Genomic DNA, 19,703 nt, shown 5'->3' on the forward strand with positions numbered 1-19,703 from the left:
GACCCTAACTTAAGTGTTTCTTGCTAAACCCAAAACTGAGAAATATATTCTCCTGTACTTCCTCAAATGCCCATTTTCCTCACTAAACTTGAACTCACAGAGTTTACTTTCCTAAATTTTCTTATCCTCAAACCATCCACTTCTAAGAACTGAAAACTGAACATTCGTCTTGCTCCACATAACACATTCTTGTTCTGTTGTTTCTTTTTCGAACTTGGGAGACCATAACCCCAGGAAACAGTGAGGAACACTAGAAAACATGGCTATTTCCCTTTCAGACACCCTCCAGCTAGCAAGGAGAAAAGGCTAGCTCCACTTAGGTGGTCTTTTATTTCAGGGCATAAATAATGCATTACTGAATTTGCCAGATTCTTATACTTTCTAGGCAATCACAGTCCTGGAACACTAATCGTTACCCCAGTGAAAAATTTCTTCTAGCATTCCCCAGGCAAATGAAACTCCCCAGTGCAGGTCAGAAATAGCAGTATTTGAAACATTTGAAAGACCCAGCTCTGGCAAGTGGATTCCCAACAAAGATTTCTTCAGATTGTTAACCACCTCATACTCAGCACACTGTGTATACCGAATGACCTTGAATGTGTGACAATAACAGCATTGTGAAGTTTTTCTAATCATAGCTCATTTTGTTACATCAATTTTTTTAAATTTACCTGATGCATAGAAATGTGGCGTGGCAAGGAAGAGAAGACTGCCTCTATGCATACAGACTAGTTTGAACAAAGGCAATGAGTTTCTTTAAAAAGTAAAAAATTGAACACACACCAACTGAATTTATTAGTTTCGTTTTCACTTGAGAAAAAGGACCACAGTGGCACATGCAAACAATGGAATATTATTCAGCACTAAAAAGAAATGAGCTATCAAACCATGAAAAGACATGAAAAAAATTAAATGTATATTACTAAGTGAAAGAAGCCAATCTGAAAAGGCTACATACTGAATGATTCCAATTATAGGACATTCTGGAAAAGGCAAAACTATGGAGACAGTAAAAAGGTCAATAGTTGCCAGGGATTAGGGGAAGGAAGGATGAGAATGAGTAAGCAGAGCACACAGGATTTTTAGGGCAGTGAAAATACTCTGTATGATATTGTAATGGTGGGTATATGTCATGATACATTTGTCCAAACCAATAGAATGTATACCACCAAGAATGAACCCTAAGGTCAGTGATGGACTTTGGATGATTACAATGCATCAATATGTAGATTCATCCTTGATTAAAAAAAAAAAAGTACAATTCTGGTGAGTGGCATTGATAAGAAGGGAAGGCTATCCCTATGTAAGGCTGGGGGTGTCTGAGAAATCTCTGTGTCTTCCTCTCAATTTTACTCTAAACCTAGAACTGCTCTAAAAAAATAGTCTTTTTTTTTAAGGGACTAAAGAGCCTATTATGGGCCAGCAAGCCTCAGGCTGTATGTCGGGGATGCCAAGAAGGAGATAGGGCCCCCTCCTCAGGAACACACAGGCTAGTGCTCATGGAATCACAGATAATGTCCTGATCACTTGCAAGGTCATTAGCAAGTGGTGATCCAGCTGTGATTGAATACATTATATGGACTGGAACCTTCTCTGGAACACATTTCCTTAGGGATAAGCTAATGGACCAGCTAATATGAGGGTTTTTTTTTTTCCTTCATATCTGGTACAGATATAACATATTACCTTTCCTAGAGAGTATATTTGCCTTTTTATAACAGATTCTTTAGATTCAGGCATCATAGTTTGAATTTCAGACATGGTAGCAGACCAATCAGAGGGCTATTTCTTGATTGAGGGGGGAAAGAGACCCGTCTGTGCCCTTCCATTTACACACTATGATTGGCTACCTTTCCCATATAAAGGATTGATCCTGCTTCCAAAGGATGAATAATTGTGAAGAATAAAACACTTTTCATATAAGTCACAAAAATAACCATCTCTGCCTTCATATCATTTCCCTTCCTTTATTCCACTATAATTTATGAAAATGATTTAAAACTTTGGACTTTAGTGAATACTGCAAAATCCGGTCTGCAATTAGTTCTGTATGTTTAAGTTTCCCTTCATCAGAGCAAATCATAATTCTTTAGAAGCAAAGGTAAGCTTTGAAAAAGATATGAATCTGCAAGCTCCCATTTTTAGATAAATTCATTTATAAGAGAAAAGGACTCTTGATTTCCTAGGTAGAAAACCCCCTAAAATAAACCTTGGGGAAATCGGTACAAGAAGCTGCCATCAAATTCCACCTCTCAACATTTTATGATCAACTTTTATGATTACCAGGTGCCAGGGAATGTGCTGGGTGCTTTCTCACACATTAGGCCATCAGTCTTAAGGAACAAATCTTAGTTTAATCTAAGCTATGACAGTGTTGGGACTAAAGTGTGAGGCGATTATGAAACCCAGATCCATGGAGTAATCCTTAAGAAGCTACTTCAGGTCATTCTAGGACTATAATTCTTGTTTACCTCCCTCTTTGACTAGCATGGTGCTTTCCACTTAACGGTACCCCATGAATACTTACTGAACTGAGCAAATGCCATATAAAAGCCAAAACCTGCGGCCTCTACAGCCTTTCCAGGCCTTTGGAAGGTTTATTAGAAAGCAATACGTGCTCTCCCTCAACATCCTGTCTTGGTGATTGATGATATGGGAGATGATTAAAGATTCTCAAACTCAAAGTCTTTAATATATTGGTAGTAATCCCTTCAAATAAATCACACATAAGTAATAAGTTTAAGGATGCCATTCAAAAATTACAAAGGAAGTCAAAACATATTTACTGGGACTTGTCAGAATGGAAATTTATTCTCATTATCCAAAATGTAATAGAGATCTTCCTCAACTTAAGATGGGGTTATGTCCCAATAAACCCATTGTGTGTTGAAAATATCATAAGATGAAAATGCATTTACCACACCTAACACCCCGAACATCACAGCTCAGCCTCACCTTAAACATTCTCAGAACACTTACATTAGCCCACAGTTGGGCAAAATCATCTAACAAAAGCCTACATTATAATAAGGTATTGGCTAGCTCATGTAATTGAATACTGTAATTGAAAGTCTGAAACAGGGGTGCCTAGGTGGCTCAGTTGGTTAAGCATCTGCCTTCGGCTCGGGTCATGATCCCAGGGCCTGGGATCGAGCCCCACATCAGGCTCCCTGCTCAGTGGGGAGTCTGTTTCTTCCTCTCCCTCCGCCTGCTTGTGCTCTCTCTCTCTCTCTCTCTCTCTATCACATAAATAAATAAAATCCTTTGGAAGGAAGGAAAAAAGGAAGGAAGGAAGGAAGGAAGGAAGGAAGGAAGGAAGGAAGGAAGGAAGGAAGAGAAAGAAAGAAAGAAAGAAAGAAAGAAAGAAAGAAAGAAAGAAAAAATAAATAAATCAGAAACAGACCAGATGTGTGGATACAGTGTGGCTATAAGTGTGTCATATGGCCAGATGGGAGCTGCCACTACCCAGCATCAGGAGAGCATCTTACCACACATCGCTACCCAAATTCAAAATTCCAAGTACAGTTTCTACTGAAGGGTATCACTTATGCACCATCATAAAATCAAAAATTATAAGTCAAACCATCGCAAGTCAGGGACTGTCTATACTAGACTGTGTTTCGAACTTGCTTCTCGAATGACTTCTTTTGTTTTGATAGCACAGTCTTAATGAACAGCCTTTGGGCAAGAAAACAGCTAAATCTGTTTGCAGTACATGATTTTCACTCTGTATTATCATATTGGTGTCCATGGTCACATCTGTGAGACCAAAGAAAGAGAAACAAACAGCTTTGGAGAAAAACCACCAATGAACCCTAGAGTAAGTCTGAGTCTGAGTATTTTCTTGGTGTGCAGGTCAAATTGAATAACATCTAAACTAAATTATTTGCTTTCATAGGAAAAGACTTTTCCACCCAGAATTTAAAGGTGTTTTAATAAAAGAAATTTAAAAAGTGCCATATTAGCAGTAACTTCTAATACAGTAGAAAGATTCAAAGTTAGAAAACAGAATTTCTGCTCACCTGAAGCAGAAAAAGCAGACAGGTGATTTACATTATAAACTTACCCAATATCCCTGTCAGGACAACACCTGCAAGAAGATTTCTCCGGTCTAATCTTACGGTAGCATTTCATTATTTCTCATTATTAATTTTTATTTATTTCTTAACATACATATTTGAGAGCCTACTATGTACCAAGTGCTGGGAACACCACAGTGACCCCAACCAGATGAGGTCCCTCCCATCAGGGAACTAACATATGGGCGGGGGGAGAGAACCATAACCAAACACCACCTTCCAGTCTGTAAAACAGCGGCAGAGGTGATGTAGGGCAGACCCACGATCGGGAATCAGACCAAGACAAGGTGATCAAGAAGGGACTCCGGGAGGAAGTGATCATGAACTCTGGAGATGTGGAAATGAAGCATGTGAAGAGCACTCCAGCAGATGGAACCATAGACAAGTCCCTGTCACTGGAAGGAGCATGGTGACCACAAGGGATGAGAAGGGGACCAGTGTGGGGCTAAAACACAACCTGGGAGCAATGGAAAACCACGAATGGTTATAGGGAGGGAGGTATCATGATCAGCCTTGAATTGTTAAAGATGGTTACAGGCAGATAGGAGAACAGATTAGACGGGGGACAGTGTGTCTATTAGTGGGCCAGTTAGGAGGCTCATAGCTCAGGCAGAAGATGATGGTACCTTAGACTAGAGGTAGCAGTAGTGGGGGGTGGGTAGATTTGAGAGAATTTCTCCTACCCACATTCATTGCCCAACCCACACCTGCCACCCTTCCCTTCTAAATAGCTTCACGTCCATCTACATCGATTTTCTTGCCTGCTTAATGCTCCCCACTGCAGGACCGGCTTTGAGTGCTATACTTTATAATAAAGACTCCGTGTGTATTTGTGTTATGAATGAGGAGTTCCCACTTTCATTATGAGCTTCCCTGCACCATAAAATTCTTCCAATTCAATCCATCCTACAGTGCACCATGTAGGCACATACACAGAGGTCACAGAACGGGCCCAGTGGCCCCAAGATCACAACTGGAGATTCCTGAGGGGTGGGAAAAGGGTTCCCCTAACTCCATCCCCAAGCCTTAACCTTAGATGCAAAGCCAGTATGGGAATGAGCAGTCACAAGAAGGTGAAGCCTTAAGGAATGGATTTCATGTCTTTGAGCTGAGTTTTCTCATAACACCTGCTGCCAGGCCACTAACACCCAGCTCATAAACCACCTTGGTTATGATTTCCGTAAGTTGTTAGCACCTTTTCTAGATTCTCAGATGGACTTTTAACATTCTACTAGTCCATGTCTCAGACTACAAAATGCCCTTAATACTATGATAACTCATAACCTAATAAAAATAATATAAATATAAAACATTTTTTAAATGGCCTTTTATCTACATTTCCTCCACTGACACTTACAATAACCCCACAAGGTAGGCAAGACTGGAATTTATTCCTCAATGGTGCTTGAGGATGCAACCAACTCCTTCAGTCAACAGTAAAATGAGCAGTTGCTGGTCTGACTCGTTGGGGAGACTAAACATGGCTTCTCTGGGAGCCTTGGTCAACTCGAGCCTGGGTGTCTCAGACTTGGAATGCAAGCCATTTCCCTCACAGACTCCTCCTCTGGAGGACGCTTGGGTCCCTGTGATACTTAAGAAAATCTCATTTTAGCCATTTCACTTAGACAATGATCTGAAATCGGAAATAATGCTCACAGATTTTGTTAAGCAAAACCAGTTTCTGCTAATATCCAGCAACTATTCCCACTGGATTTTTTCAGCTTGCTTACCTACCACAAGGGAGATGCCCTCTAGTGTTAATTAAAGGGACAAATATGGATGGTGGATGGCACAAAGCTGGCTCTGACACTTTCCACACTTCCTCCAACTAACCAAATTGAGAGCAGAAACCAAGAATCTTAGAGTTAAAAAGGTCCTTGGCAGATATCCAGTCCATTTCCTTGGCCCTTTGGTCAATATCACCATGCATGCAGGCGTGTGCGGGTGTCCAAAAATGTTATATCTGAGTCATCCTTCTGGGCGTTCAAAGGTTCTTGCCTGCAATGCCACCACTGCTCAAAATGGTTTGGAAATCTTTTCTTTCAGAACGGTCTTTAGAGTCAATTTATAAGTTGTAGGAAGAAGCAATGACTTTGCCTTCAAGAAGTCATGATTCCTTTCAATCAGAATGACTTCAGACTGGGGTCCACATGGCATTTGTCAATGAGCAAATATACCCTCAATGAGCAAATATACCCTCAAAGAACAAAGATTTGCTGCCACTAAAGACCGTCAAGGAAATGTGGCTATAGGTGTTGCCGGCCACAAGGATGCTCCCATAATAACAGCAGTATCACTCTTCTGGGTACAGAGCCTCTAAAAGATCTTTGTTATTAAATGCGGTCATATTCACCTATATGTAGAAGTCCAAGTGTCTGTGCTTCCAGAAAACATCCCCTGTCATGTCACTGTCACATTATGGACCTCGTTTTATTTCTGCACCTTCTCAGGGTTCTGACCATTGTCGTCATCTTGCCCCTGCTTGCCCAACGATGCCGACGTCAAATAGCACCATCTACAAGGTCTGCACTCAGAGACACTTAAAACAACTGTGGGGACAAGGACAAAATCACTGTCCAACATTTCCCTCTCTGTGTTTATGAACACATTGGGAAGTGACCATAGCTTGCATACACTGATTTAACTATAAAGACTAAAATATGTGACCCTTAAAATCATCCACTGGCAATTAGCCCAGTGTATGGGGAGACGGGGAGTGTGAGACTGATTTATCTTATCCAGAAAGCCATGATTTTAAGTCTTACTTTACAAATAAGAAACAAAAACAAAAATAGACTACATCTTCAGAATTTTTCAGGGAACACAGCTCTCCTTGGCTCATCCCATCTCAGCAAAACATACCTTTGGATCCCGTCATTTTTACCTCTGAAGTTTTTCAAAGAAATAAGCCAGAAATGTTCACATTTTATCTAAAAGTATGCTTATCACAGAGAGATGTTGGATGAAAAAAATGAAAATATGCCTTTATATAAATCAAGAGGTTGATTAAACAAATTATCATGTAAATGTTGGCATAATATTTTGCCACGGCTAGAAATCATGTTTTTGTAAAGAATTTAATGACAAGAGGAGAGACTCACCCTGCAGGCTCTAAGAAGCAGATGGCCCAAGACCCAAGCATCTTTCCAATTTAGGCAGTCACCCTCCTCCTCAGAATCATTTCTGTCTCAAAATGTACCTGCAGGATTTTAAGTTATAGATGTGACAGTGACAACACAGAGAGGCTAATGCCATCAAAAGAAGTTCAGGAGCTCCTGGGTGGCTCAGTCATTACGTGTCTGCCTTCGAAAGTGGCTGTACCAACTTGCATTCCCACCAACAGTGTAAGAGGGTTCCCCTTTCTCCACAACCTCTCCAACATTTGTTGTTTCTTGCCTTGTCAATTTTTGCCATTCTAACTGGTATAAGGTGGTATCTCAATGTGGTTTTGATTTGAATTTCCCTGATGGCTAATGATGAACATTTTTTCATGTGTCTGTTAGCCATTTGTATGTCTTCTTTGGAGAAGTGTCTGTTCATGTCTTCTGCCCATTTTTTGACTTGCTTATTTGTTTTTTGGGTGTTGAATTTGAGAATTTCTTATTAGATCTTGGATACCAGCCCTTTATCTGTAGTGTCATTTGCAAATATCTTCTTCCATACTGTGGGTTGCCTCTTTGTTTTGTTGACTCTTTCCTTTGCTGTGCAGAAGCTTTTTATCTTGATGAAGTCCCAAAAGCTTGGAAAACAGTGTGGAGGTGTCTCAAAAAATTAAAAATAGAGCTACCCTATGACCCAGCAATTGCACTCCTGGGTATTTACCCCAAAGACACAGATGTAGGGAAAAGAAGGGCCATATGCACCCCAATGTTCATAGCAGTAATGTCCACAATAGCCAAACTGTGGAAAGAGCTGAAATGCCCTTCAACAGATGAATGGATAAAGAAGATGTGATCCATATATACAATGGAATATTACTCAGCCATCAGAAAGGATGAATACCCAACTTTTACATCAACATGGATGGGACTGGAGGAGATTATGCTAAGTGAAATAAGTCAAGCAGAGAAAGTCAATTATCATATGTTTTCACTTATTTGTGGAACATAAGGAATAGCATGGAGGACATTAGGAGAAGGAAGGGAAAAATGAAGGGGGTATATTGGAGGGAGAGATGAACCATGAGAGACTATGGACTCTGAGAAACAATCTGAGGGTTTTAGGGGGGGGGGGGAATGGGTTAGCCCGGTGATGAGTATTAAGGAGGGCATGTATTGCATGGAACACTGGGTGTTATTCCAAAACAATAAATTGTGGATCACTGCATCAAAGACTAATGATGTATGGTAACTAACATAACATAATAAAATAAAATTAAAAAAAAAAAAAGTGTCTGCCTTCGGCTCAGGTCATGATCCCAGGGTCCTGGGATCGAGCCCCCATGCATCAGGCTCCCTGCTTGGCGGGAAGCCTGCTTCTCCCTCTCCCACTCCCCCTGCTTGTGTTCCTGCTCTTGCTATCTCTCTCTCTGTCAAATAAATAAATAAAATCTTTAACAAAAAAAAAGTTCAGTATAGAATTTTTATCTTATTACTCACATTTCTCAAGAGGACAGGGCATGCCACACCATGCAAAGTCACATGAAGAAGGACCAGTTCTGGCCAGGAGCCCAAAGGGGCAAATGGAAAGCATGACCCAGAGCCTTTATTGTGTTTTCCATAGGAATGAGTTAGGATTAACTCATTTGAGTAACATCAGTGGGCTCTGGGGTATAGAGGTCATCTATAGTTGTCTCATTCTTGGCCCTGGCTGATTAGGGCAGAGGACTCTTACCACCTGCATTGTAAGAGTCAGACAGAGGAGGTGGTTCTCAGTGAGGGCTCTGGACTAGTTAGTTGGCAAATGAAAAGCATGCTCTCTGGGGTGAGCCCTTTGGCATCTCTAAGAATTGACTAGCCTTGGAAGGGGCAGTCTCTCCCCAGTCAGTGTGGCCTCAAACGCCAGATCATCAAGAATACAGAAAATGAGAAAATGTAGTTAACACAACCTCTATGAAGAAACAACTGCCCCCAGAACCTCTGGACCACAGAACAAAGCATGTACTTATCTTAAGCATGCTTGTCTCCTTCTTTTAAGAAATAGTCAGACTGGGGTGCCTTGGTGGCTCAGTGGTTAAGTGTCTGCCTTCGACTCAGGTCATGATCCCAGGGTCCTGGGATCAAGCCCCGCATCGGGCTCCCCGCTCAGCGGGAAGTCTGCTTCTCCCTCCCCCACTCCCCCTGCTTGTGTTCCCTCTCTCACTGTGTCTCTCTCCGTCAAATAAATAAATAAAATCTTTAAAAAAAAAAAAAAGTCAGACTAACCCTTTTGGCTTCCTCCGGGACACCGTGTCCCCAGATCTCCAATCCTTCATGTAACATATGCAACTCTGATACAATCTGCCTGTTGAGACTTGCTCCTGGATTAAGGGGGCCCACCATTTTACTCTTCTCTGCACCCACCACAGCTCCTTGCACCTCATATGTGCACCTCTTCAAAGGAGGCAGTTCTGACGGCAACCATCCCTACTGACAGCTGGTGGATTATACAAGACCCTGGCATGAGAGTTCTGCAAGAGCGAGTGGGCATCAAGGGAGTGGTATATATACTCCCAAGCTGGCAAAATTTGTGGGACATATATACGTGGCCGTGTGCATTATTCCCAGTTGAGGTTCCAACGCTTTCAATACGCTCTACTGCTCCAAACACAGTTAAAAGCCTGTGCTTAGGGCGCCTGGGTGGCTCAGTTGGTTAAGCGACTGCCTTCGGCTCAGGTCATGATCCTGGAGTCCCTGGATCGAGTCCCACATCGGGCTCCCTGCTCGGCAGGGAGTCTGCTTCTCCCTCTGACCCTCCCCCCTCTCATATGCTCTCTCTCATTCTCTCTCTCTCAAATAAATAAATAAAATCTTTAAAAAAAAAAAAAAAAAAGCCTGTGCTTAAAACAATTTTGCCAGATTGCCAGATTACCTAGACCAATTTTAGGGAATGAGATTATAGGGTGGGAAGAAGGGCATGGTAGGGTACTGTTGGAAGAGTGGATGGGATTCACCCCCAAAAGGAGGGAATGGGGATAAAAAAAAAAAAACCCTTACAATGGCATAGCCCAGTCAGAGGTCTAGGAATGGTATTTGTCTAACAGATGAGCCCTGCAGCCACTCTATGGGAACAGATGACACAGGCGAACAGCGTGTGCAATTAGGCCAACATGGAGCCATTCACATTTGGAGGCTTGTTAGACAATTTCACATTCTTCTGGAGTTCAGCCAACTGATGGGCTGTGACATGAGATAATCGGTGTCACTGATGTGTGAAGGTCCCATAAGAGATGACAGGCAGACTGTGCAGAAACAGGCATCCTGGGGTCTCTGTGTATGAGCAGACAGAACAAATGCGTGTACTAACACGATGCCCATTTGCAAAACGACAGCCTATTTCAGCAAGCTGACAGCAACAACAATTTTTCTGAAGTGTTGCTCCTAATGATTTGGAAGGGAATAAAAGGAACCGCATTTCCTTTCTGGATGTCAATGATAGGCAACGTGTGTTACTGTTTTTCTGTTTAGGAAAAGTGGAGATTAAGGGGAAAGTGAAATATATGTATATCTTTAGTGACTTTCAGGTTTCAGATCATGAAAGCTACAATAGGTAGCATGGGGAATGTCTATCATTATTTTCCCTGTGCCTTTCCACTGCCCTATATCAAGCCAAATCCCGACTCATAATTCCCACTTCCATATCTCTCATTCACTCCTCAACCCACCCTCCTCTAGCTTCTCTGAGCCAAGGTCACTGATGGCCTCCTAACTGTCAGATCCAGTAAACATATTTGTTCTAGTTGCCATTGCTATTGCATTTAAAGGACTCCATTAACATGTCTCTAGTTTGAGGGAACTTTACAGTCCAAGGGAGACTTCTCCTATCATGAAATTAAAGATTTACTTCAGGCTTTAGGAGGACCAGGGGCAAGAGGGCAGGAATCACTTCCAGCTCCAATAGCCTGACAGGGCACCCACTGGAAGGGGCAGGAGGGCTGGGTACAGACTTGGAAAGCTGGATTCCCTGGAGGCTTTGGTCTCTGGAGCAAGTATGACAATTTTCCAGGAAGACGGGACAAAGGAATCATCATTCGAAAATGTTAAATGCTTCATGTTTACACACACATTTGTCATTTTTTTTTCGAAGTCCTTTTATTCCTTCTATGTAAAGGAAGCAGGATTTAATTGATGGAGTCTGGATTATGATCCTGGTTAGGGCCTGGGATCAGCTTGTCTATTGTACATGGAACTCGGCCAAAAGTTACTGGTTTGTGTTTTGAAATCTGAAAATGCCCCTCAGTCACACAGTCCTGTCCAATTGCCATGTACCTAAGTTAAACATGTTCTTGTTCTTCCCCTTTTTCCCCTTCCGCTGGGTCACTCCTACTCTTCTCCCTTAGGAAGCCTTCCCTGCCCACTCCACCCGAGCCTGGAGTGGGTGACTATCACATCACCCTCTGCCTTACACTGCTGCAGAGCTTAAAAAGGATCATTAGGATCAAGTCAGCTGAGTTAAACCTGGTTGACTGAAAAATCATTGACAATGAAGACAGTATGTCTTATTCATCTCTAGTGCCAAATGCAGTGTCTGGCAATGAGTAGGCACTCAATAAATTTTTATGGAATGAATGAAGGAAATAGTATTATTACTAGCCAACAATAGCACCAATTGGAGTCCATAAATGTTCTCAAACGAAAATGCTGAACTGACGAATGCCATGCAGTGTGCAAGCGAAATTACTGAGCCATTAGGAACCAAGGATTTTAATGCTGTACATTGAAAATATGCTCACTACAGGAAAAATACAAGTCCTCAAATTAGTTTAATGCCACTTGTGCTGATAACACAGATCTGCTGTCTTCATTTCACTTCCCAGCCGTAGGTTACAAGAACACAGTTTGAAAGGGTGTCATATTCTTTTACTGAATATTCAATAAAAATATAATAAAATTGAAATGCCGGAGTCCATAAGAAACATTGTATATTTTTGTTATTCATTCCACCTTAAAGTAAAATCTTATTTTAAAAGCATTTAAACGCATGTCTTCTGTTCTAATCTCTCCAATAATGCTCAGTGCCATGTGACACAGACCCCCTGGTCATTCTGAGAAATGAGCACTCTTTCTCTCTTTCTCTGCAATACAAGAAATTCTAGATATTTCATTAAACCACTATCTGCCAGAAACAGAGGAACCAGGCAATACAAACATTCTTGAGAAGGGTCAAAGGCATTGGTCATAGGAAGGAGAGAGTGGAGTACATACCCTGGAGTGAGCACTGGGAGAGATAATAAATAAATGCATAGAACAAATCAGGATTAGTGGGTAAGTTATCTCACTGCTTCCAAGAAGTCATTCTCCCTCATCCCCCATCCCAGGAGTGGACAGAGTGGGTGGGAGTCAGTGGGGAGAGTCTTCTGATACCTCTTGTGTCTCTCGGATTCTCCAAAATTATTTCTCCTTTCCTTCTATTTCCTCAACAAACCCTACAGGTTCTCCTGAGAAATTAAGCTTTAAAAAAACCAACACAGAAGGACCAACAGGCTACTTCTACCTTCTACCCCACATTGTAGCTCTCCTGAATCATGGACGCACTGAGCCATTTGCTTGCAAGAAGGGGAGTACAGAAAGGAACACATGAACCGATAAATATCTCCTTCAAGATCAGAAAGCCACACACATAAGTACACAGAAATGAATTTCTGGATGTCTCTTATAAAGCGAGGCACATAATCCAGAGCCTTGGTTATAACGTTTGTGGGGTTTTATTAGGAGTAAAGATGCTCTCCATGTTTCTGAAGGCTTGCTCAATCCTGAGTGGCTGCCAGACTTCCGGGTGAGCATATGGAATCCTAGCCCTGTGTGTTGTATTGGGGCTTTTGCTGAGTGAACCAGACAGCCTGGCAGTCCCACCAGCATGATTAGGACCAAAGCTCTCACCTTGTCTGCAGATGGTCATCAATCCAATTTGCTCACCTCCTGAAGTTATCTGCCCCCTGCCACTCCTCTTTGGGAAGTGGAAATGAAGCCTCCTCATGAGTCACGGGCATGATGGATTCTTCAGTAACTGACAGTGACAGAACAAGGCTAATAGTTGGGCGTAAACAGGGACCCAGCCACCCAAGTCACAGCGAAGCACCACCACAGTCTCCTTCAGAGAATAACATGAGCAAATCTCAGCTTGATTTGTAAAAGAAAATGTCAGTCATGGGGGGGGGTGATGTTTAAATCCAACTGCTTTTTCCTCTCAAACAGCCAGATGATTTAATCATCTTCCTTATTAAGCTGGGAAGAGCTGACCTTTAGAAATCCTCCTGCAAGCAGAAATATTTAAAAGCAAAATACTTTCCAAGTACCAAAGAGCTAAGTGTTATCCATTCATGTTCTTCTCTGCTCTATGGAATTTGCTACAATCCCAGGTCAAGCATCGGTGCCAGGCTGCATCTCTGTGAGATCATTCACGAAGAGCCTCTTATATGCCCTGCTCGCTAGTTGGTGCATTTGCAAAGTCTAGCTCATGTAACTCTCAGGTAGGAATTGTTATCTCCACCTTATAGGTGAATCATCTGAAGCTCAGAGAGGTTAACTAGCTTTCCCAAGGTCACACAGCTTATGAGCTCCCACTAGGCAGGAGTCATGCATGCCTGCAATTCTTATGGTCCCTAATCTAATGCACCTAGGAGACTCTTGATGAAATAGTGAAACAGGCTATTTTCCTTGTTCCTTTCCTACCCTTCCAGATTTTCTGCCCCACGTCAAACATTGGCAGCCATCTCCCCACGGAGATAGGAACATGCCCAGCTTCATACAACCTAATATGCCTCTGGCCAGAGCTTTGATTTACCAGTTTAAAGTAAGTAGGACTGACCTTATGGCCAACATCTCTACTTCATTTGGGTCCCTGTGCTGGTTCCCTGTTCTCATCCCACCCCTATCTCCACTACAATATGTAAGTGCTACATTGTCAATTTATCCTAATGCACATATCTGGAGTTAGCAATGGAGGGCTTTCAAGATTTTCTAATCCAACCCCTTTATTTTTTTAAAGATGGGGAAAAAACTGACATGGAGAGAGGTGGTGACTGGCTGAGGCCACCAGAGACAAGACCCTTGTCTCCAGCCCCAGCCCATTGCTCTGAGCTCACACCACAGTGCTCTTCGATGTATGTCAAACCACTTTGTCAACTCTCCGAGGATACACGCATGCTCCCCCTGACCTTTAAACTTGGAATAAGGCATAAGACTTTGTTCATATCGAAGGGAATTTCTGACATCAGTCATCCAGTGGGAGAAGTGCTTGCCTCTAAAATCACCCATTATGAATCTTGTGTCATTATTGCTAAGTCAATATGGAGCACCTCTGGAGAAAGAGGTGGACAAGCAGGAGTAGCAAGAACAGCCAAGTGTCCTTTTCCATACATCACCAGGCCTACCCACCACCTCAGGCTGCTGGGCCAGCCCTATTCCTAGAGGTTCTGAGTGGAAGATTTTATGTCCCAATGTCGGCCTAGCAGCAGCACATTCAACCTCGCCCCTAATCCGAAACTTCTATCGCCCTAAAAACTCCCATGTGCATACAGACAGAGCCTTTGATCTTAACCCCTCAGCCTCATGCCTCCATCCTTAGCATGAGGCAGAAGGTTTAGGAAGTTGGATGCACTGCTCAAGAAAGGAGAAGCACGGATGGGTGGGGGTGGCTTAGATCACATGAGGAGTCACAGGCCAGGGCCAGAGAAAACAGAAGTCTTGGGAAACTGCACCACTTGAGACTCTGGGGAGGGGGGTATTTCTAAGTGTGTAAGCATGCACACACGCTCACATGCATGCACACACAGACACATACATGCATGGGCAAGCATTAGAGCCTCGGTGATATTTCGTGTCCATATGGATCTGGGCTTAGGTCTATGTGTGAGGGACTATATATGTGCCTGTGTGCATGCTCGTGTGTGTGGTGAGGGTGAGATGAAATGGCATTGGGAAAAGCTGTCAAACCTAATGCCATTATAGGTAGAAAAGCATTAACAAAAATAAGAAAAGAAATCCCTCTAAAAGTGGTGTGAATGTGTGAAGCAATGGGGTGCCAGTAGGTAAAGCAGACTCCTGATTTGAAGCCAATCAGCTCCCACTCCTATCAAATGCAGAGTATTATACTGAGTACCTTGGAGGGTCATTGTGATGAATACTGACTGAGTCAGCCCTGGGTCTGTTGCACAGCGAGGGCTCAACGAACGCTGGCCCCAAATGTGCTGGCGGGGTGGGGGCTATCAACAAGGAACACGGAAGAAAGAGAACAGGTCGCCCCCTTGCCCCTCAGACTTGAAGAAAGTAGACATCAATGGATTTAAAATCTTAAAATTCTTTTACTAAGTGTCTCTCCACACTTCCAAGATTTAGTAACAAACTCAGGAAAAAACTGTACTCTGTCCCTTCTTCTAAATGGTCTAAACTTATAGTGGCTGTTGCTGGTGGTCTCAGCCCAGAGAGCCCACTCAGAGCAGACCAGGTGAGAGCTCAGGAACTCAGAGGCAGCAAGCAAGAGAAACCCTTCCAAGGGAAATCAAGTTCTTACCAATTACTGCTAACTATGCCATGAAAGGGAGAACACTCTTTCAATTACCAAATGTCAGCTCTAATCCCCACTTATGAGTGCTAGACATAAAATGATGCAATAATTACACAATCTGCAGGAAAACTGACAAATATATTCCCAATACAAATGATTTACTGAGCCAGCCTGGCCACAGCCTGGCTTCGCTCCTTAATGGAAGTTGTAAAAATGCTGCCCTGGGCTTCGATCATCACAGTGATTTTGTACAAACCATGGATGAAGCAATAGATGAAACAAGCATTTTGGAGACTCTAAAATACCTCTGATTTGTTGATTTCTCCAAAATGATCGCCAATCTGCTTAGGTGGCCTATTAAAGAATCGTATGATGGTATGCCAGGAAAGACCTTTCACCAGGGAAAGCCATTTTGGAGATAAGAAGAGGTTAAGTGTCACGGTGAGGGCATGCAACAGTAGAGCTGGGATGAAACCCAAATGCCCTGATTTCCAGTCTTTTCCACAATCCCCCATAGACTCACCTATTAACAAGATATAATCAAATGTGGGCCATTAACCTCTATTACTTCCTACTTGAAAGCTAAGCCAATCAATATGTTACCATCACCAGCAAGGTGATTATTTGGTTGCAGTTACTCTTGATCAGAAAATTAATGAGTTGGGTAATAAGGAAAGAAATGTGCAGCGCATTCTATTCTTGGGCACAATATGGATAGGAAGGGCCAGGTGAGAATCAGAGAGTCTGAGTGATGGTATTTTCGCAGGAAGATGCTTGTGGTAGAAGCACATGGTTTTTCTCTAGCGAGGTCACTCAAGCTCTCCTGATACCCTACGTAGTAAGAGGAAGACAGCCCAGAGGTAATGAAGATTGTAAAATTAAGACTTTGAGGAAAGAAGATTAGGGATGCAAGAAATGGTAGAAATAGAAAAGTAACATGAAAAAGAAGATTTGGAATAAAAGATAAACACATTCTTAAGTCATAAGAAGTGTATAGGTTAACGAAATACTTAAACTCATACATCATTATGAGTTTGCCAATGAGTGGTGGTAATCCTAAACCATAATTTATGCTACTCTATTTTTCATTTCAGGTAAAGAATTGAGACTCCCTGAAGCAGTGATTGGGAAACTATTTTGGGTGACTTCTTTGCAAATGCAACAAAAGCTGTGGATCCAGCCCCTTGGTAAGTTCACATCTACACATATACATAAAATACTGTATATATTTTCAGGGTATTCAAAGACCTTTTTGAAAGTTTATCACTGGATCCCAGGGTATGGCACCTTGCACCAGACTGAGAAGTTTTAAACAATTATATAAGTATAAATATATACCCCCAAAGTCCTGAAGTTGTTTTAGCCTTGAGTTTCTCAAAAATTCTGTTCTAAATATACCTTTGGTGAGAAGCTCCATCAACCTGAGATGGAGCCTAATGTTAATGTCCATCCTCAAATTTTTCAATGTGTTACATTGTACATATTCTCAACAATCCCATGATTGTTTAGTTCTCTGGCCTGCATCTCTTCTTCTATACATAGGTCTGTGTGTGTGCGTGTGTGTGTGTGTGTGGGTGGGTGCACGCACATGCACATGGGGACGTGTATGTTCATGATGCAATATGCAAGACAATCTTTCTGAGGATCAGTTTCTTCCTCTGTATTTTGAGAATTCCAATATCTGTCTATTTTTCTCAGAGTTGCTAAGAAAATAAAATGACATCATGGATGGGAAAATTCTTTTAAACATGTATAAAGAACCATAAAAAAATGCATGGCATTGTCATTATTAGTGTCACGATAGCATTATAATTAAGCATGATACTTAAATGCAATTTGCAAGCCTCGGTATAGTTTCAGGAAGTTAGTTTAAAATGTTTGTCCACTTATAAAATCAAGGTGCTACACAATTCCAACCACATTAATCACATTGGCAACACCGTCTGGTTCAGAAGTTGGTCATAGCCTGGGTTGACTTCATGAGCTAACAAACAATTCTGTACCCAGAGGGCTGACAGTCAGCAAGTTTGTGGGGCATGGCTATACTGGGTGTCAATCCCCAACATCTGCTTTGAATGGTTGGTGCCCCAATTGTAGTAGTCATTAAATATTTTTGATATTCTGCCTGGCACCAGCTATGTGTGAAATACAGTGCTAGGAAAAAAATAGATTTGTAAGACATAGTCCACATTCCCAAAAAGATAGGAGCCTGATTGGGGAAATGCAGGCCATTAATAATAACACAGGTATTTAGTATTTACTTCTGTGTATGAAATATTTCGTTGGGTCAGAAGAGGCAATCACTTCTAGAAGGGTTGATGAACAAGACTCCATCGGGTAGGATTCACTGTAATCCCAAAGAATGCTAACCGAACGTTAGTGGTCACCTGTCAGCTCCACAAAAATGCACGCTGGGGCAGAGAAACACTCATGGCAGCATTAAAAAGAGAGAGAAAGCGAGAGTCTTTGCATTTTGTTTTACAGGTGGCTTCTCCTTCCTCCCCCTACTTCCAGGCAGAGATTTAATTAATTTAGAAGGGTAATTTGCAAAGTTCTTTAAGACCTCCAGCCATCAGGTGCCACAAGGAAGATAAGTGCTATGCTTATGCCTACTGTATCTATTTGGGTGCTGTGGGTAATGCACCATTATATTAGATCGACACGGCCCTCATTTCACGCTACCAATTTCTATTCTGTTAATTCTTTACTTAAATCTGCTAAGTACCTCTTCATTTGCCTTACCACTGTTATAATTTAATATGAACAACCAGAGTTGGAGTTTAATTGTTTCTTGAGTGAGCTAAAATCCAATATTTGTAAAATGCATCCATTTAAATGAAACCCCAGCAAGGGTCTGCTTCTTCCTGCAGTCCTGTCTCGGATGCCTTTGTTCCGCTCCTGTGGAGCCTTCCTGCTTCACAACACTGATTCCATTAGCCCAAGAAGGCCACCGCCGTCTGGGGACAGCCCTGCCGATGGCCCTGCATACCCGCCCGCCCTAGCCTCCATGCTCTCTCCCTTGACTGAAAGAACTAAATGCGGCAGGAAAAATATATTAATGGATGAGTGTCACCAGCCTGTCTCCTTGCCACCCACTAGGAGAACGTGGCTTTGCTTTCTTGGATCAAGAAGCAAGAGTCTAGCTGGATTTTCACCAAACTGAAGAGACACAGGAAAGACAGCAAGAAAGACAAGGAAGCAAACAAGTCCATGTGACCTAAAAGAGTCCTCTGAGCTGAAGCCGGGGGCGGAGAACTAGTCCCTGTACAGGAGTCAGAGAAAGAGAAGGAAAAGGAACAGGGCTTTGAAAATTTGGCACTGTGCATTGAAGGTAATCCTTCTCTGGCATTTTCTCAAGACTGAAGTCAAGACTTAATTGCTTTTCAAGTATTATTATATGTTGGACCAGAATTTCTTTGAATGAGATGCCACAAAGAGGATGGGCCTCAGGGTGGCTTACAAAGCAGGCTCTTTGTGGAGCTAAAGATTCATAATGCATCTCCATCCCATATCTGAGGCACAGGGTAGAGCAGTATCGGGGCCTTGCAGTTCCTCTTCCCAGGCAGGATTAGGCTGGCCAGAACACAGCATAATCTGAGGCTCTTCAGGATGTATTTTCTCTCTCATGCCAGCAAGTTTACACATCAAATCCAAAAGAGTCAGGCCAGAACTCAAAAGCATCCAGAATCATCTCCTGTACATGGCAAGAGAGACATCAGCCTCTCTCTCTCTTCTCATCCCGTACCCCTAATCATTCCTAACAAATTGTCCTAAGATACCCCTCTGGAAAACTCTCCCACATACTCATCATTCTTCCTTAAGGCCAGCCCCCTCCATGAGCCTGCCTAGGTCACTATAGTGCACCATAATTTTTATTCTTTCCAAAAGCTGGACTTCCATAGTTATTAATTTATTGGAAAATGATTACATTGGGTGAGAGGCAATAAGGCAATAACACCCAGAAAGAATTAAAAGGTAGGG

This window comes from Halichoerus grypus, chromosome 4, assembly GCF_964656455.1.
Source record: "Halichoerus grypus chromosome 4, mHalGry1.hap1.1, whole genome shotgun sequence".
Lineage (NCBI taxonomy): Eukaryota > Metazoa > Chordata > Mammalia > Carnivora > Phocidae > Halichoerus > Halichoerus grypus.